This window comes from Myotis myotis, unplaced genomic scaffold, assembly GCF_014108235.1.
Source record: "Myotis myotis isolate mMyoMyo1 unplaced genomic scaffold, mMyoMyo1.p scaffold_m19_p_4, whole genome shotgun sequence".
NCBI lineage: Eukaryota > Metazoa > Chordata > Mammalia > Chiroptera > Vespertilionidae > Myotis > Myotis myotis.
The window spans coordinates 128,823,856-128,844,236 of record NW_023416346.1 but is presented as its reverse complement, the minus strand read 5'-3'; the positions used below and the strand labels follow the sequence as shown (position 1 = coordinate 128,844,236).

Sequence of the window (20,381 nt, the reverse complement as noted above, 5' to 3'; positions counted from 1 at the left end):
AAGACTTTTGAATATACTAAATTCTAGAACATTTCCAATTCTAGAACATTTTTATCACTTTGAAAAGAAACCCCATAATTATTAGTAATCACTCCCCATTTTCTCCCACCCCCAGCCCCAAGGAACCACCCGCCTATTCTCTCTCTCTCTCTCTCTCTCTCTCTCTCTCTCTCTCTCTTTCTCTCTCTGGATTTGCCTATTCTGTTTTCAAGGTTCATTCGTGCTATAGCATGTATCATTCCTCTTAGCAAGGTTCATCCATGCTATAGCATGTTTCATTCCTTTTTATTGTCACATAAAATATTGTCCATTGGAAGGAGAGACTACATTTTATTTACCCATTCATCAGCCAATGGACATCTGCATTGTTTCCATATTGGGCTGTTATGAATAATGCTGCTATGACCATTCATGTACAGGTTTGTATGTGGACACATATTTCATTTCTCTTGGCTATATACCTCAAAGTGGAATTGCTGAATCCTACGATAACTCTGTGTTTAACTTGTTGTTGTTATTAATCCTCCACCGAGGATATTTTTTCCATTGATTTTTAGAGAGAGGGAAAGACAGAGGGAAATATCCATGTGAGAGAAACACATCGATTGGTTGCCTCCCGCACCAGCCCCGACCAGGGCCCGGGCCAAGGTGGAGATTGCAGCTGAGGTATGTGCCCTTGACCGGAATCGAACCCAGGACCCTTCAGTCCACAGGCCGACGCTCTACTGGTATCCTCTGAGCCACACCAGCTAGGGCTGTGTTTAACTTTGTGAGGACCTGCCAGATTGTTTTCCAGCGGCTGTACCATTTGACATTCCCACTAGCGGTGTATGAGGGTTCCAATTCCCCATATTCCTGCCAACATTGTTATTACCATTTTTATTATTACCACCCTAGAGGGTGCATTTCTCTGATGGCTAATCATTTTGAGCATGTTTTCATGTCATTTTTGGACCATGGCATGTATGCTATATATGCTTGCTGGCCCTTTGGGGGGAATGAGGTGGAGGTATGTGATGGAATTCCACAAAAGCATGGAGGAATCAGATACAGAAATGATATCCTATAGAATTATTTTTTTAAAAATTTCTGTTAGCACACTGAATGTCTTAAGGAATTGGTGAGTAACTTTAATCTTGAGGCTGGAATTTGTGAGGTAACTATAAATCACTTAACCCAAACATGATTAAGTGCTATTCAAGAAAATGTTGGAGGAAGCAGTAAGATTAATAACTTAAAAAAGCAAATGACTTCAATAACAGAACTTTTGTTAAAACTATGAAAATAGAGCTATAAAACATTCGTCTGTTGGTCACAGGTGTTGTCATGGGATCTTGTGTCAGTGATTAAGACCCCAGTCTGGTAAGCTGCCAAGCAGATGCTACTGAGGTGATGTGTGTAAGTGTGTGGGGTGGGTAGAATTAGATGGCTAATAACAAGTATGGGGCGAGCATTGCTATAAACAGCATGGCAAATACTGCACACCTTTCACCTATAATACCTGTTATCCTTGCCACAACTCTGTAAGACATCTTTAATTTTTTAAATACATTTTTACTGATTTCAGAGAGAGAGAGGGAGAGAGGAAGAGAAACATCAATGATGAGAGAGAATCATTGATCGGCTGCGTCCTGCACACCCCTACTGGGGATTGAGCCTGCAACCCGGGCATGTGCCCTTGACCAGAATCGAACCTGGGACCCTTCAGTCCACAGGCTGATGCTCTAGCCACTGAGCCAGACCAGCCAGGGCTAAGATATTTTTTAAATGTTGCTCTTGGCCCTAGCTGGTCTGGCTCAGTGGATAGAGTGTCAACCCTGGGACTGAAGGGCCCTGGGTTTGATTCTGGTCAAGGGCACTTACCTTGCTTGCAGGCTCAGTCCGTGGCCCGGTCAGGGTGCATTTGGAAGGCAACCAATCGATGTGTCTCTCTCACACCGGTGGTTCTCTGTCTCTCCCCCTCCCTTCCACTCACTCTATATGGTCTCCCATGCAGAGAACATATTTGCCAATCTTATATCCCATAAGGGTTTAATTTCCAAAATGTATACGGAACTCACACAACTTAACAAAAAGAAGATAAACAATCCAATCAAAAAATGGGCAAAGGACCTAAATAGACACCTTTCTTATCTTTTTCTTTTTTTATAATCAAGCATGGTTTAATTAAATCTAGAAACAGCTGATCAGATACATAATCAACTCAGAAAATATTGAGATGAAAATCAAGGACAAAAATTTCCACTGTCAATAATTGTACCTTGCTGTACTGGTCTGTCATTCTCTGTTGTAACCAATTCTAGATGTTGAAGAATTTCTGTTTCTTCAGTCAATTGCCCAAAAGCCACATGATTTTTATCTAGCTAGAGAGCTGATTGTAACGTGACGTAGAACTGTGAGCCACTGCTGGGACAGCCTTTGTTGACCATTCCAAGAAATCCCATTTCATTATGAGGAACTGAAAAGCTTTCATCTTCAAATGTTGGCACAGACATCGACTGTCCACCATCTCCTTTTGCAGCCACTCCCCTCGTAGCCGAGCATTCTCTATTATTCGATGAAAAATCGAACTGACATGAGGTAGCCTGATGCCACTTTGAGAAAACCTTGCTTCTCCTGGGCACTAGAGCTGAACATTTTTACATGTTTGGGGACATGTGTCACAGCATAGCTCAAAAACCAACCTTCCAATTGGCTAAAGCTCAATAGAAACATCCAAGACCACAAAGCCATGCTTCGTGTCGCTTAAGAATTTAGTAGAATAAGCCACAGTACGTGCCCCATCAAGGTGTGGGCCCATTTCTGAAGTTCAAGTGCATCACCCAGCAGCTGATCATTAATAAAACACATGACATTGGGAGAATATTTCCAGACTTCATTCTTAAGTTCCTTTATCACATGCCTTCCTCAGGAAAATCTGTAAATATTTTACTTTTTCTTAAAATCAGCCCTTTTTTTCTTCTGTAGATATTGATCCCATGCAATTCTAGGATCATCAAATTTGGATGGAAAATTACTCTTCAGACTCTTTATTCCCAGCAAGGCTCTGAACGAAGGCCTCCTTCGCTGAGAAGGCCCTTTAAAGATGGCCCTTCTCGAAGTGGAATGCCTGCCCCCCAGAACCTGCACTTTTCCCCTACACGCACAGATCCAACCAGGCTGGCCCTGCTCAGCCGGGACATTGCCTGCCCGGAACATCGACACCCTCCCCACCACCTACCCACCCCCATCAGCCACCAGGAGGGCGAGATGAGGGGGGAAGGGTCCCCCGCTCTTGTGACTTCTTCTCCTTTACCTCTGCGGTGCTCTTTGCAATCTGAAAGCTCAATAGACACATCTCCAAAGTGGACATACAGAAGGCAAGAGACACATGAAAACATGCTCAAAGTCACTAATCATCTGAGAGATGCAAATCAAAACAACAATGAGGTACCATCTCACACCTGTCAGAATGGCTATCATCAACAAAAAAGTGCTGGCGAGGATGCAGAGAAAAGGAACCCTCGTGCACTGCTGGTGGGAATGCAGACTGGTGCAGCCACTATGGAAGACAGTATGGAGTTTCCTCAAAAAGTTAAAAATGGAACTCCCATTGGACCCCGTAATCCCACTTCTAGGAATATATCTCAAGAAACCAGAAACACCAATCAGAAAGGATATATGCACCCCTATGTTCATAGCAGCACAATTCACCACAGCTAAGATTTGGAAACAGCCTAAGTGCCCATCAGCAGATGAATGGATTAGAAAACTGTGGTACATCGACACGATGGAATACTATGCGACCCACAGGTTGAGAACCACTGTTTTAATAGCTTCCTCTTGCTTCGAGGTTACAGTCTAATATCCTTACTCTGTGGCCTACAAGACCCTGCAATTCTTCTTGCTCACCCCTACCCATTTCTCCAAATGCCTCTATGCCCCTCTCCACCTCACTCACTCTGGACTTCCTTTATTCAGTGACTTGAACCTGACACGCCTCTTAGTTCCTTAGGGTCATTGCACAAACTAATCCCCCTTTCTGGAGTGCCTTCTCCCTCTCCTCACCAACCTAATTCCTATCAGCCTGGAGATCTTGGGCTAAACACCACTTCTTCAGGCATCACGGATACAACCAAGGCCACAGCCAGGCCAATCTGGATCCGCGGCCCTCAGGGAAGGGGCTGGAGTTTCTGAATTGCATTCCACGATTCACTGGATATTTTATGTCAAGTTCACTCAGAAACACAAGCAGGGACCTGTGGTCACATGCCCTCTGGCCTTCTCAGAGTCTTGCTGCCAAGTTCAAGGGCTAAAGAGCTGTTGAGCTGGGGGACCCCTCCCACGTCCTCCTAGGAGAGCTGCAAAGGTAGCACAGGGCCTCTATACTCAGGCAGACAGCTGGTCCTAGGCAAGGAGAGGAGGAGGGGGGCTTTTTGGAATGGATACTGCTGGCATGTGCAGACTGCAGTGAACTATTTTTTTTTAAAGAATACTGTGTCAAAGACATAGGCGGTTTTGTGATTTTTTTTTTTAAAAAAAAGCACTACAGGAAACAGTGTTGTAAAGCAATTAATCACCTGTTCATGTGCCTTTGTTTAAATCAAAAAACTGCAACAAAACTAAGTACTTCGCACCTACCAGGATGGCTAAGATAAAAAAGACAGATCTGCCGAACCGGTTTGGCTCAGTGGATAGAGCGTCGGCCTGCGGACTCAAGGGTCCCAGGTTCGATTCCGGTCAAGGGCATGTACGTTGGTTGCAGGCACATCCCCAGTGGGGAGTGTGCGGGAGGCAGCTGATCGATCTCTCTCATCGATGTTTCTGACTTTCTATCCCTCTCCCTTCTTCTCTGTGAAAAGTCAATAAAATATATTTAAAGAAAAAAAAATAAAAAAGACAGATCCGAGTAAGTGTTGAGGAGGATATGAAAAACTGGAAACTGCATGCACTGCTGGTGGGATTGTACAGTGGCACAGTCATGTTGGAAAGCAGTCATCTCCTCAAATGGTAAAACACAGAGTTATTATAATCACCCATAAGCCCCACTCCGAGGTATACACCAGTGGTTCTCAACCTTCCTAATGCCGCGACCCTTTCATGCAGGTCCTCATGTTGTGGTGACCCCCAACCATCAAATTATTTTCGCTGCTACTTCATCACTGTCATGTTGCTACTGTTATGAATCGTCATGTAAATATCTGATAGGCAGGATGGATTTTCATGGTTACAAATGGAACATAATGAAAGCATCGTGATTCATCACAAAAACAATGTGTAATTATATATGTGTTTTCCGATGGTTTTAGGTGACCCCTGTGAAAGGGTCGTTCGAACCCCAAAGGGGTCGCGACCCACAGGTTGAGAACCGCTGGTATACACCCAAGAGAAATGAAAGCATGCCTCCATGTAAAACTCACACATGAATGTTCATAGCCACGTTATTCATAGTAATAAATGAAAATGAATCAAATGTCCATCCGCTCATGAATGTATAAACAAAATGTGTTTCCACATCAGATGGCAGTGAAAAGCAATGAAGTACTGATACATCCTACAACACAAATGAACGTTGAGCACATTATGTTAAGTGGAAGGAGATAGTCACAAAGGACCACATATTATATGATTCCACTTATATAAAATGCCCAAAACAAGCCAATCCATAGAGACAAAATAGATTGGAGGTAGTCAGGGGCTAGAGCAGGGGTGGGCACACTTTTTAACTCGAGGGCCACAATGGGTTCTTAAACTGGACCGGAGGCCGGAACAAAAGCATGGATGGAGTGTTTGTGTGAACTAATATAAATTCAAAGTAAACATCATTACATAAAAGGGTACGGTCTTTTTTTTCAATAGTTTTATTCATTTCAAACAGGCCGGATCCGGCCCGCGGGCCGTAGTTTGCCCACGGCTGGGCTAGAGAGTCATGGAAGTGAGTGGAGTGTGACTGCAAAAGGGTATGGAGTTTCCTTTTAGGGGGGGACAAAAATATTCTAAAATTAATCATTGATGATGGCTGCATAATCCTGTGAATTACACTAAAAACCACTGAATTGTACACTTTAAATGTGGGAATTATGTCTCAAGAGAGGCATTAAAAAAATGATGCTATACCTCGGGTTTACAGAGCAAGTTGTCCCTACGTAACTTTGTATATACCCAAGAGAAATGAAGATTGCATGGGACACCATTTAGCATGCAGTCCCTCAAGTTAATGAACACATTCCCAGCTATGAAAAGACTGTCTTACTAGTTGCCATGAAACTAAAAGCTCATATGAGTGAAAGCACAGGGTCTTAATGATCTTGCCCACAAGGGCAAGGGAATGATAAATAGAAATTAGGAAAAAAGGAGGAAAGAAAAGAAGCTAACATTAGAATGAGACATTTCCACTCTATTAGACAATAAAGGAAAGAAAAACAAACAAAAAAATTGGTGGAGAACTGTTCTCAGTAGAACCTCGTTAAATAGAGGGAATAATTTCTACACCCCCAAGCAAACTTGTCACACAGTCAAGGTCAAAATGTCCCCAATAAGATGAGGACGACAAGACTATTGGCCTATGGCTGTGACTTCATTGTATGGAATACAGGCATTAGGCCTGTGTCACCAGAAGGTATTTTATGTTTATATTTATATTTATATTATATTTATATTTATGAAGTTAACTTTATCATAGCATAACTTATACATCATAAAATTCAACCACTGTTCATGGACAATTCAGTAATGTTTTTATAAATTTACCAAAGTGTACAACCATGACTATCATCCAGTTTTAGAATATTTTCACCAGATTATGTAGAAAAACCCGATGGTTACTCAGATGCCTTATTTGCTTTTGATTTGAGAAACCTGAATTTCCTACACGTCTGGTGTCTCGTTCAATGGGCTGGTTCTGTGTTAACCACAAATGTATGCTTGGTCAGACTACTCTAAATCCCGAATAAGTAGTACAAAATGGGGGTTTTTGCAGATTTATTTGTTTTTCTAGGACAGTGGCCTGAAAGCGAATAAGATGTATTATATTGTTACTAATGTATTTGAACTTTGGTTGTATAAGATTAATTAAAATCTTTCACTTCCAAATAAGTACCTTTTGGTTCTGTTATTAACGCACACTCTTTAAAAACCACTTTATTTAAATGTAATTTACATACCATAAAATGCACCTGTACATTTGCAGTTGTGCCACATCACCATGGTCCAGTTTGAGAACATTTTTATCACCTTAACAACATACCTGGTGCCCAAGGGTGGTCAATCCCCTTTCCCACCCCCAGCCCCAGGCAACCACTTACCTACTTTGTCTCTATGGGCCTGCAGAAGGCATTCTAACACACATACACAAAGTAATAGATGAAAAAGGCATCTTTAAGAAAATCCTACTTTTACAGCCAGATTCTGGTGTCTGTGATGTTTAAAATTTTCAATAACAAATAAATTAATGGTTGCAAAGAAACCTCTGAAAAATAGTCCTAAAACCATGTCTCCACTGTAAAATGCTATTTTAAAATGTCTCACAACAACCAATAGACAGCATTTTCCCACAATGCAATATTTTCCTCATTAAAGTCAAAGTGTCAATTTTATCCTCTTCCAGCATCTCCCCCCCCCAATACCTCAAACAGGTTAAAACAGTTTATAGCACATATTCTTTTTAAAAAATATATTTGTATTGATTTCAGGGAAGAAGGGAGAGGGGGAGAGAGATAGAAACATCAATGATGAGAGAGAATCATTGATCAGCTGCCTCCTGCACACCCCCTACCAGGAATGGATCCTGCAACCCGGGCATGTGCCCTGACCGGAATCCTACCTGGCACTCTTCAGTCTGCAGGCCGACGCTCTATCCACTGAGCCACACCAGCTAGGGCTATCGCACATTTCCTTCATTATATTTGGAGAGGTTGAGCCTCCTCTAAATTGGGATCTCAGGCTCAATCAAGCAAACAAAACTCCCCCAAATGACATTTATTCCAAAAGCTTTTTAAGGACTATTATAAAGTTTCTAGACATTAAATGCTTTTGAACAATATTCTGGAAATTCGTCAGACTAGACAAAAAACTGCAATCTTTCTTAGCAACCAGGCAATATTGTGAGCGCTTCCCAGATAATTATAGAGCTGTCATTTTAAGGAACAATCATTAATTGATATCTTTATAGTAATTGACAAGGCGGTATTACATAATTTCTACAAAATAACCCTTTGTCCTTTAACAACCAGTGAAGAAAATTCTTATCATGCTAGGTTGGAAATTGCCTCTGCCACAAATATATACCCTTTGGTGTCTATATACACTATAGTCCTCAGTTCTCAAGAAAATAGTATTCCCAAAGTGCCTTTCTCTATTAAAGAGTTGACCCTTGGCCAACATGACAAATATATGAAATTGAGTCATTTCCACATAACTCTCTAGCCCAGTACAACTGTGCAAGTAGATAAATCATGTTTCATTATGGGTTTGCACAATGCCATGCCTGCCCTGAAACACAACACCCTGATTCCGGCCAATCCATGGACTTCTTCACAGGCCACAGGTTGCTGCTTTTCAAGTTCTATTCACTGGCTCTCACGCGGGTGCTGACCTGGTTTCTATTTTGAACTGGAATTTCCTCTCCTGGGGTCACTGGCTCCCCACCCACAGGGGCCTTTTCCCGGTTCCCTGCTCAGTGCCCCACCTTGCCCCTGGCTCTGGAACCCCAGAGAATTTCAGGCTCATCCTCCTTCAAAGCCCAATGAGAAGAAGACTCAGGGACATTCCGGTTGATATCTGCTGGGAAGCAGGTTTTGTGAGCCTTCAGGGCTCCTGTTAGGAGACACCAAGGTGACATTTACACAGGAAGCTCCTGAGACAAGACCTGCAGGAAATGAGAGCGGGAGGCCATGTTGTAAGGCTAAAGCTGTAAAGAAATCTCCGTTCAAAGGGTCACAAGCGTGTGGAAGAGTCAGCCAAGAGAAACATCGCCAAGCAGAACACGGGGCCACATCCCTTCGCAAAACATGGGCTGCCCGGGCAGGGCCAACGGCTCTCTCACTGCCCGTTCTTGTGGCGATGGGCTCAGTGAGCTATAGAGTTTAAGGAACAAGGGCGGTGGTGTTTTTAGGGTCAGCCCTTTACACTGTAAGCTGATGGCCTTCTGGATACACTGAGGTAAAATTCTCAAGTGCAAAACCAGCGTTTGAGCCAATGAGTAATTACATTTTTCAGAGTTCAATTCTCCATGTTGAACTGGTAAGGATGGCAGTGCTCATGAAAATTATTCTGCCTAGAATGTTTACAGAATAAGCTATAAAAATACTATTTTAAATCTTTTTATTGCTTTCAGAGAGGAAGGGAGAGGGAGAGAGAGATAGAAACATCAGTGATGAGAGAGAATCATGGATCGGCTGCCTCCTGCACGCCCCCCACTGAGGAATCGAGCCTGCGACCCGGGCACGTGCCCTGACTGGGAATTGAACGGTGACCTCCTGGTTCATAGGTTGACAACCACTGAGCCATGCCAGCCTGGCGACAAAAATACTATTTTAACTTAAAAATTCCAAAGAGTATTCTGGTGACTTGGAGAATTAGACAAAGCAAATAAGTTTCAGATGCTATAACCTGTATGTGCATGCATCTTACTTTGTATGCAAGAGGAAATCTTGGAGGAAAAACTAGATATTCTCTTTTTTTTTTTACTTTTCCCTTTAGTGTTGGACACATACCCAGTTCTCCACTCACACTGGTGAATAAATGAATGTTCAATAATATTTATCTGTCTCTGAATGTGCCCAGCATCCGCCTACACACTAAAGATGTACGTTTCCTTTCGTTTGCCCTCATTCCTATATAACAGTAGACCTATCTACAGCATCTGTCGTAATTTGAGACAGAGCATTAGACCAGAGATCTGCAAACTTTTTCAGTAAAGGGCCAGATTGTACATATTTTTGGGCTTTGCATGCCATGCAGTCTGTGGCAACCATCCAGCTCTGCTGTTGCAACATGAAAGCAGCCATAGTCAATAGGTGGGCATAGCTGTTTCCAATAAAACTCGATGTATGGCCCTGGCTGGTTTGGCTCAGTGGATAGAGCGTCGGCCTGCGAACTGAAAGGTCCCAGGTTCGATTCCGGTCAAGGGCACATGCTCAGGTTGTGGGCTCGATCCCCAGTGGGGGACTTGTAGGAGGCAGCCGATCCATGACTCTCTCTCATCATGGATGTTTCTATCTCTCTTTCCCTCTTCCTTCTTCTCTGAAATGAATAAAAATATATTTTAAAAAAAACTCGATGTATGGACACTAAAATCTGTATTGCATATCTTTTTCAAATCATCAAATAGTCTCCTTTTGATTTTTCTCCCACTGTTTAAAAATGTAATACTTATTCTTAGTTCTCAGGCTATTAAAAAAAGCAAGGAGCAGTCCAGATTAGGCCTGTGGGCCACAGTTTGCTGACCTCTGATTTAGACAACTGAGTGACTGCATCGCGGCAGGTGCTTTACTGGGTCTGAGCACCTACAGAGCACACTGGGGGGAAAGAGGATTTGGCAACTGATACAATGGAGGGAGACAGGGCGAAGGTTTTCAACTTCAGAAAGAAGATTTTGTATGAGCGCATTATTTTTAATTTAGCTTATATTTCCATGTCAGGATTGATCAAAACAACAAGCTAATTTACAAATCATGGCTCTGATTTGTTTGAACTAAAGAATTAATACATACTTTTCTTCCTATTGTAAATGACCACATACACAATTTCTTCTAGGTTTTAAAACAGGAGCTAAATTTATGAATCTTATTTTTTTTTTTTAACAAATCTTTTTAAAGTGACACTACCAAATCAAAACAAATTTGGAAAAATCTCCTCGGAGGGGATTCTGAGTGTTTTGTTTTCCTTTGGACGCATTGAGGAACCAGAGCTGCAAGCACAAGGAAACAGAGGAAGGCGGTGACAATTCTGTTTAAACATGAATGTCATTCAGTCTATTTTTATGATATTTCATTGCTATGTAGTCAGTCTAGAGCAGCGGTTCTCAACCTGTGGGTCATGACCCCTTTGGCGGTCGAACAACCCTTTCACAGGGTTGCGCGCCTAAGACCATCCTGCATATCAGGTATTTACATGATGATTCATAACAGTAGCAACATGACAGTGATGAAGTAGCAACGAAAATCATTTTATGGTTGGGTCACAATATGAGGAACTGTATTTAAAGGGCCAGAAGGTTGAGAACCACTGGGCTAGATCCAATCAATGTGGAATTGTGGGGACTGGTATCAGTGGGGCGACCGCATCATACTGCTTTTGTTGTTTAATTAGGTCATAGGGAAGTATGTATTGATAACCATGACAGAAAGAAATAGGGGGAAAACTTGAGATAGAGAGATGTGAACCTGCTCAAATACATCAGTATTTTGATGAGAATTTGACTACATACTGCGGTAAAGTGAATGATTTGCCCCATTCCTTCACCCCTTGATACACTCATGTAATTCCTCACCCACAACATTAAGTTTGGACATGTGACTTTCCTTGGCCAATGGCAGGTGGGTAGAGACACTAAGAATCCTTAGTCAGGCCCTGACTGGTTTGGCTCAGTGGATAGAGTGCTGGCCTGTGGACTGAAGGGTCCCAGGTTCGATTCCAGTCAAGGGCATGTACCTTGGCTGTGGGCACATCCCCAGTGGGAGGTGTGTAGGAGGCAGCTGATCGATGTTTCTCTCTCATGGATGTTTCTAACTCTCTATCCCTCTCCCTTCCTCTCTGTAAAATATCAATAAAATATATTTTAAAAAAAAAGAAACAAATGTTCCCCGATGCAGAAATCTCATGAAGACGTTTCGGTTCTTCAAATCCAAGTTTTCTTTAGACTCTGCACACTGGGTGATATGAGGTACTACACAGTAATGAATGATGGCGTTACCTGCCTTCCTAATTAAAAGCAGCAGGTTAGGCCCTACCGGTGTGGCTCAGTGGCTAGAGCATTGGCCTGTGGGTTGAAGGGTCCCGGGTTTGCTTCTGGTCAAGGGCACGTACTGCGCTTGCAGGCTCCTCCCTGGCTCGGGCCTTGGTCAGGAAGCGTGCAGGAGGCAACCAATCGATGTGTCTCTCTCACATCCATGTTTCTGTCTGTCTTTCCCTCTCTCTTCCCCTCTCTCTAAACAAATCAATGGAAAAATATCCTCGTGTGAGGATTAAAATTAAATAAATAAAATAAAATAAAAACAACAGGTTGGTCCAAGAATCTCTAGGTTTTTGAAAAACATTCTCTATTTCTCATAAAGATCAAGGAACATTGCATCGTAAAACCGTGCAATAATTCAAGTATCCAGTAAGAGTGTGCCTATGTTTGCAGAATCAGGCAGCCTCAGCACTTTTTGCACCTTTTTTAAAATAGTGGGAACCAAAAAAATGCAGGAAGTCTATATGACTGTGGCCCAATGATAAGGTTTCACTCGCAGTCATCCTGAATAAAAACAGCCATTAGGGGTGTGTGTGTGTTGTTTTTTTTTGAACCAGCTAATCTTGATAAGGTTCAAACTTTCCCCAAGAGAGGTCTATGAACTGCCACTCCCTTCGAAATGAATGAATAAAAATGCATGTGAGCCATGAAGGCCAGGGTTTACATAACCCTGGTGCTGTCCAGAGCACAGCTGGGTCGCGGCCGCCACAAACACATGAGGGGCTTTTTGTATCCTTGCTCCTAAGGACTCTGGAGGGCAGACTGCCAGCCCTCATGTACCTGTTCCAGGCGGCTGCCAGTGCAGCCACGGGGTTGCCATTCCTGAAATGGATGTTTCATGAGAACAGCCATGCAGAGAGGGAGCGAGGGGCATTCATGCAGGAGCTCAACTCTGTGGTGTTTCCATCCAAAGCACTTGGCTGGGGAAAACACAAGAGTTAGGATTACAAAATGACCACAACACTCAGCTAAAAATACCAACCAGGATGTCCCTTATTGGTGGTTCTATATGTTCCTAACAAGAACACCCACATCCTCCCCGATCTCATTATCGGTTCACCTTGCTTTCTTCTGCTGTGTGTCTGGACATTTTTTGCATAAATGATCAACGGAGACAGATATGTGTCTATTGCGCCGGGAGCACAGAGGGAGTCAGTTCAAAGGTGTCATTTGAATGGACAGCAGGTCAGTGGTTGCCCGGATGAGAGGTAGGGAGTAGCATGGGTGTGACTGCACAGGGGCAGCGTGAGAGAGGTCTTTTGTGGCGATGGAACAGTTCTGTATCTTGAATGTAGTGGTGGGTATGCCGATCTATACATGTGATAAAATTGCATGGAGCTTCTCACTTCTCTCTCTTGCTCTCTCTCGCTCTCTCACTATCTCACTATCTCTCTCTCCCCCCTTCCTCCCTCCCTCCCTCCCTCTTTCTCTAGCTCTCATACACACACACACACACACAATGAGTGTATGTAAAAAACTGGTCAAATGTGAACAAGGTCTCTCTATATTCAAGTGAATAGGATTGTGCTAATGTCACTTTCCTGCTTTTGATATTGCACTAGAGTTACATAAAATGCTATCATTTAGGGAAGCTGCGTAAAGGGTCCCAAGTATCTCTCAGTTCTATTTTTGCTCCTATGAGTTTATAATTCTTACAAAAATTAAACGTTTTTTCAAGCGTCATTGCAAAGGTATCAGCTCAACCCAATGCCATTGGCACAGGCAGCCACTCCACAGTGGATCTGCGTGAGACTCGGCAAACAGACAAGGATGTGAGTCTCAGTACCACTAAAGCTCTATGACCCTGCAACAAGCTTCAGCTCCGTACCTTGGTTTCCTCATCTTTCAAATGGGGTGATACGAGGACCTACCTTCCAGGGTGCCGTGAAGTATTAAATGAGATACTATATGTAGAACGTCCAGGGCTCGCGGAAAGCATGCAGTTAAACACTGGCTACTATTATTATGACTGTGAGTCAGCCGAAATATTTCGAAGAGCTCTAACTCAGTGCTGACATTCAAAAACAGGCTACGCATGAGACACAGGGGATGAAGTCCAGATATGGTCCCTGATTCGGGCCCCTGCTTCTTTGGTTTGTTTGGTTGTCTAGTGAATGTGGTCTTTAAAGGAGTTACTACCAACAAGATGGCTATTGTGAAAGTGGACGCACAGGGTCCTCAAGGAGGAACTAGCTCAGAGAAGAGGCGCTTTCTGCAATGAAGGTTGAAAGGGTTTTTTTTCTTTGCTACGTGAGCTGGAGCCTAGGGTGGCTAAACTGCAGTCCTCAGGCCCAAAAACGCCTTAGCCAACTCCTTGCCAGCGGTTCTCAACCTGTGGGTCGCGACCCCTTTGGCGGTCGAACGCCCCTTTCACAAGGGCCGCCTAAGACCATCCTGCAGATCAGATCTTTACATGATGATTCATCACAGTAGCAACATCACAGTTATGAAGTAGCAACGAAAATCATTTTCTGGTTGGGTCACAACATGAGGAACTGTATTTAAAGGGCCAGAAGGTTGAGAACCACTACCTAAGAGAATCACTTTTCACTAACACACAGGTTAACCCTTATGAGGTGATGTGTGATTTTAAAGGTTAAAGCTCTTTACCCATCAACCAGAAAATGAGTTAAACCAATTCTTCCATTTTTATTATTTTGAAAATAAATTAGATTACACTACCCTAATAGGCTTGGAGGAGGAGAAGTCTATTAGAGCTCTAATTGACATCAATAAATTTAGACCGAAGCATTTTTGAATTACGTATGGAGCTTCTTCATATTAAATTGTAACATCTACGTTCAATATGTCCCTGTACAATGAGTGAAGAGGAAGAACTTTCACCTGCTTGTAATGTCAATATTCTTAGACAGATACATCACCTATGAACGGATTAGGCATGACACATTGCTAGTTTAAACGTGGTCAGTAAAATAACCCACAGGGAAGAGGAAAGAGCGATGGCAAGAAAGTTGGGAGTCCTCTATCTACTTAGGAATTCGGGTCTTTCATAATGTAAGTGAACCCCAAACAAGAGTGGACCTGCGTGTGATGCTATTTTCTGTTTGCCAACTTCTCCCCGCCCCCTGACCAATGAAACACAAAGGTCTGCCCTTCTCTGTACACGCATGAGCCTGTGAGACTGACCTCAATGGGCTGCATCTCAATGGACTGGTTGGCTTTGGTAAGAAAGGAAGATGGGAGAGCAGGAAGATCACGAGGTCAGGGTGTTCATCCTCCCATCCATCCCTGCTTCTTCAGAGTCTGCTCTTGCTGCAATTCTCCCTGAGTACATTTCCAAGGTCTCTTCCAGCCCAGGTTGGAGGTCGCCAGGTTCCACTAACACTGGTCCCTACCCGTGTCCTGGTAACATCTTTTCCATGTTTTTTTATATATACACATATATTTTTATTGATTCCAGAGAGGAAGGGAGAGGGAGAGAAAGATAGAAACATAAATGATGAGAGTTATTGATAGGCTGCTCCCTGCACTCCCCCTACTGGGGATCGAGCCCGCAACCTGGGCATGTGCCCTTGACTGGAATCGAACCCAGGACCCTTCAGTCCACAGACCGACGCTCAATCCACTGAGCCAAACCGGCTAAGGAAAGTTAAGCCTTTCTGAGTGTGCCAGTCCGCTTCCTGCTGGGATCTGTGAGTCAGTAGCTAAGGTGGGAGAATGCCTTATATTTTGAGGTCAAAGACTATGTTACACATTTTGCTCATACCATCAAAGTGACATCATAATGGCACTGTTAAAGGTTACGTGCATAAATACTTACAAAATAATATTACGTGTCACCATTTTCAAATTCTTCCAGCAAATTCAACATTCCATTTTCTTGCTAAACTATTACGACTCTGTGGATCTCATTAAAATGGCATCGCCAAGTGAGGAAATCAGAGCAACTTCGGGGGTTTTCGCCCATGTGGAGTGGCACCCACCTGGTACGGGAAGCTCAGGGACACTCACCTGGCACAGGGAGCCCAGCAAATGCAGAGCAGAGGTGCTCCCCATGCGGACGAGAAGCTTTTCGCCTCTGTGTTTTCCTTGGACTGACTTAAACATTTCTTTACAAGATATTTCAGTCAGCTGCAGAAAGGGGTCATTCAAAAACTATTTTAAAAGTTGATTCATATTAAAGTCTCTGGCTGTTTCCATGGCACATTTCCTCAGAGCCACAATGCCAACTCTTCTGAAAACTTCATCACAGAAATCCAGTTTAGGTGACACTCCAAGCACTCACATGTTACTCTAAAAATTTTTAAAGTTAGAAGAGGTCTAAGAATGTGCCAAATAACCAAAGAGAAGGGGAGAAAATCCTGACCAGTTTTCATTCCACAGGGTCATGACATCTTTCAAACAAAGAGTCCTTCGTAACAACGACCACATATGAATGAACAAATTACTCTTATACTTTATGTCTAACTTATCCAAACTGAGAGGTATCCCATAGCAGCATCCAAGTAGTCACCATGACAATAAAGAAAGCAGTACCATATCATTATCGGTGGGAGTCCCTGTTGTTTCATGTGACCTCCCTCTAAGTTTGTAAGTATTCAGAATGTATCCTATCTAAGAAAATAGTGATATGTAAATTAACCGTCACTCTGCAACAAAGATGGCAGTGCCCATAGCGGCAGGGGGCAGGGGGAGACGGACGCTGGCGGCGGCGCCCTAGCAACGCGAGCCCAGCGTCCCGTGCCACAGCCGCACGGAGGGAGGGGCCTCTGGCCAGAGGCTGGGGCGCGGGACGCTGGCGTTGTTGCGGGCCGGGCTGAGGGACCCCCTCCGTGCACAAATTTCGTGCACCGGGCCTCTAGTTTAAGAATAAAATGAATCCAAAAAGCTGACCTTTTGAAAGTAAGGCCAAAACCAGAAAATCTGAAAAGTACATTAAAATATGTTAATTATATTCATTTGTAAATGTTGCTGATGTTAGTTCAGATTTTTGCAAGTACCTAAGACCTTTCCATATATTTACTCCCCATCACTTGGAGCTTACCATGTAAAACAGGCTGTGCTTAATTAACATTCTGTGAAGTGGCCAGGACTTAAGAAAGGGCCCACGATCCCAGTCAATGGCAGACTAGATAGACCGCCCACACACCTGGCACGCTGGGATGTGTGAGAGATGTTTAACCTAATGAGATTGAGAAATAGAGCTGTTCATCGCTTCTTCCTTGTGCTTTTCTTTCACTGTCTTTCCTACAGCAGACCAGCCCATGTGAGATCTTCAGTGAGTGCCTGCTGGACAGAAGTGGGCCCTACCTTCTCACTCACATACGGTCGCGGGTCCGATGTCCACACAGAGAGGCTTTCTGAGAACCCCCCACATCTTAGTTTGGAGATTATGACTGCTCATTTTAGACCAGGACTAACATATTTTTAATATATCTTACTGATTTTTTAAAGAGAGGAAGGGAGAGGGATAGAGAGTTAGAAACATTGATGAGAGAGAAACATCGATCAGCTGCCTCCTGCACACTCCCTACTGGGGATGTGCCCACAACCAAGGTACATGCCCTTGACTGGAATTGAACCTGGAACCTTTGAGTCCGCAGGCTGATGCTCTATCCACTGAGCCAAACCGGTCAGGGCAAGGACTAACATTTTTAATAAACCAGTATTCTGGCTGAATCAGAAGAAAGGCAGAGAATCAGACAAGACTGTTAGACATGCATAAATCAAGAAAAGCCCTGGCCAGTGTTGCTCAGTGGGTTGGAGTGTCGTCCCATGCACCACAAGGTGGCTGGTTTGATTCCTGGTCAGGGCACATATCCGGGTTGTATGTTCGATCCCTTGTCAGGGCGCATGTGGGAAGCCACCAATCAACGTTTCTCTATCACCTCTCTTTCTCTCCTTCTTCCTTCCTCTCTCTAAAAAATCAATTAAAAAATTTTTTTGAAAAGAAGTCAGCTAAAGTCTTACACAGGAGAGAAGACAGAAAATCTTTAAGAAATAAGGCCCAAGAGTTCAAAGGGCATCAGAATTGAGGAGTGAAGAAGTGAAGCGCTCCGAGCAAAGCACTGAGCTTTCTGGCAAGGCCCCCATCACCCTTCCCGGACTAAACCCCGCAAAGTGTGAAATATGCTGTTCCGAACCTGGACTCATGTGGAGAAAAGGTAACTACCATCTTGTCCTCTCCGTCTCTTAAATAACAGAGGAAGATGTATAATGCATTTTAGAGCGCTCCATACAAAATGATTTTCAAAAACAGTAAGGATTTTGATGTCTACAGAGACACACATGAGTCAAGGTTTCTCAATTCAGCGCTACTGACAGTTAGGCCAGGCAATTCTTTGCTGGGCTGTGCTCTGCACTATAGAATGTTGAGCAGCGTCTCAGATCTCTACCTACCATATATCTGCACCTCTTGCCAATTGTGACAATGAGCGCTGCCTCTGGACATGTGCAATGTCACCTGGTGGAGGGAGAACCATGGCTTAGATGACTTAGAAAATGGATGCTAAGGGACATATTGCCTGGCCATGCTATGTAGAGGCACCATTGCTGTTGTGCCTCTTGTATCCTTATATAGGGTGTCCCAAATTTCACGCAAGATTTGAATTTTGTGTGAGCATTAACAACAACAACAACAAAAAAAATAAAAGCCTAATTTTACTTGGTTTATTGAATCAGATTCTAATATCTGTTGCCCTTTGATGTCAATCCCTTCAATTTGATAAGCATGACCAAGTACCAATGATGGCCCAGGAGCAGGGACAATGAAGACCAATGAAGACCACGGCTTCGCCTATGTGCCAGCAAAGCCATGGAGGCCATTTACCCGATGTGCTATTCCATACGTAACCCTACACTGGATACTTTATGAATCAATAAAAAAATGTTCAATTTTAAATTATAAACCTGTGTTTTCTATCAAAATTATTTCTTGCGTGAATTTTGGGACAACCTATAGAATTCAGTTGAGATGAACACTAGCTTATAAAACAAAAGACCTCTCTGAAAACTTGCACTGCATTATCTCAGAGTCATCTGAAGCGAAGTACTGGATTGCACTCTTTGGATCCACTTTGCGTCTGAATCCTAGACTTTGTGGGAGCTTCTGGAATGGTAAGGGGTTTGCCATGTAAATGAGTCAGCGGTTTCCAAATGTGGTGATATCAGAATGACCTCCAAAGCTTTTTTAAAATTATTTTTTATTGATTAAGTTATTACATATGTGTCCTTATCCCTACGTTACCCCCCATCCTCCCACTCATGCCCTCACCCCCTGTTGTCTGTGTGCATTGGTTAGGCCTATATGCTTGCATACAAGTCCTTTGGTTGATCTCTCCCCCTTCCCCCCACCCTCCCCTACCTTCCCTCTGAGGTTTGACGGTCTGATCGATGCTTCTCTGTCTCTGGATCTGTTTTTGTTCATCAGTTTATGTTGTTCATTATATTCCATAAATGAGTGAGATCATGTGCAGATGACATGATACGGTACATAGAAAACCCTAAAGACTCCATCAAAAAATTATTAGACTTAATAAATGAATTCGGCAATGTAGCAGGATACAAAATTAATGCCAAGAAATCTATGGCATTGCTATACACCAATAATGAACTTACAGAAAGAGAGACTAAAAAAGCAATCCCATTTACCATCGCACCAAGAAAATTCAGATACCTAGGAATAAACTTGACTAAGGAGGTAAAAGACCTGTACGTGGAAAACTACAGGACACTGAAAAAGGATATGGAGGAAGACCTAAACAGATGGAAGAACATACCATGTTCATGGATTGGTAGAATCAACATCATCAAGATGTCCATACTACCCAAAGCAATCTATAGATTCAACGCACTCCCCATTAAAATTCCAAAGCTTTTTCAAAGTATTGCTTCCAAGTCCAGGCCTTCGAGATTCTGATTTAGTGGGAATTGGGTGAAACCCTGAGACCAATATGTTTTTTTCAAACATCGACTAATAATGAGTGAAGTTTTGAACCCCCTGTTGTAACCGAGGAAAAAACACCCAGGCAGCCAGATCCATCCACTTGCAGGTATGTATTGGCTGCCTACCCTGTGCCTGGGCCTACACTATGCTGTGGGGATATGATGGGAAAAGAATAATTGGATCTCTGCCCTGAATAAGCTTACACACCAGTCGGGACAGATAGACAAATGAGGAATGTATATATAGGGGTGGGCAAAAGTAGGCTAATCATGATAATAACTATAATAATAAATACATAACATAAGAATAAGCTGTTTTGTATACTCACAACTATAAACCTACTCTTGCTCCACCCAGTATAATACCAAGTAGGGATGCAAACAACATAAGCACCATAGTGTGATAGGCTCAGTGGTATTTCCGTGGAGTCAGAAGCACTTTGGAGAGAGCAGTCAGGGGTGGCATTTTTTCCTGCAACTTATAGGACAGTAATGGCGAACCTATGACATGCGTGTCAGAGGTGATACGCAAACTCATTTTTTT

The 20,381-nt window shown here is 43.1% G+C and overlaps 1 protein-coding gene and 1 pseudogene across 3 annotated transcripts in view; both read right to left on the bottom strand.

Annotated features, from left to right (window-relative positions):
• Window positions 1-20,381, bottom strand: part of ARHGAP6 (Rho GTPase activating protein 6) — a 502,460-nt gene that overhangs the window by 270,401 nt on the left and 211,678 nt on the right. The window lies entirely within an intron of this gene.
• Window positions 2,226-3,337, bottom strand: LOC118654267 (annotated as a pseudogene).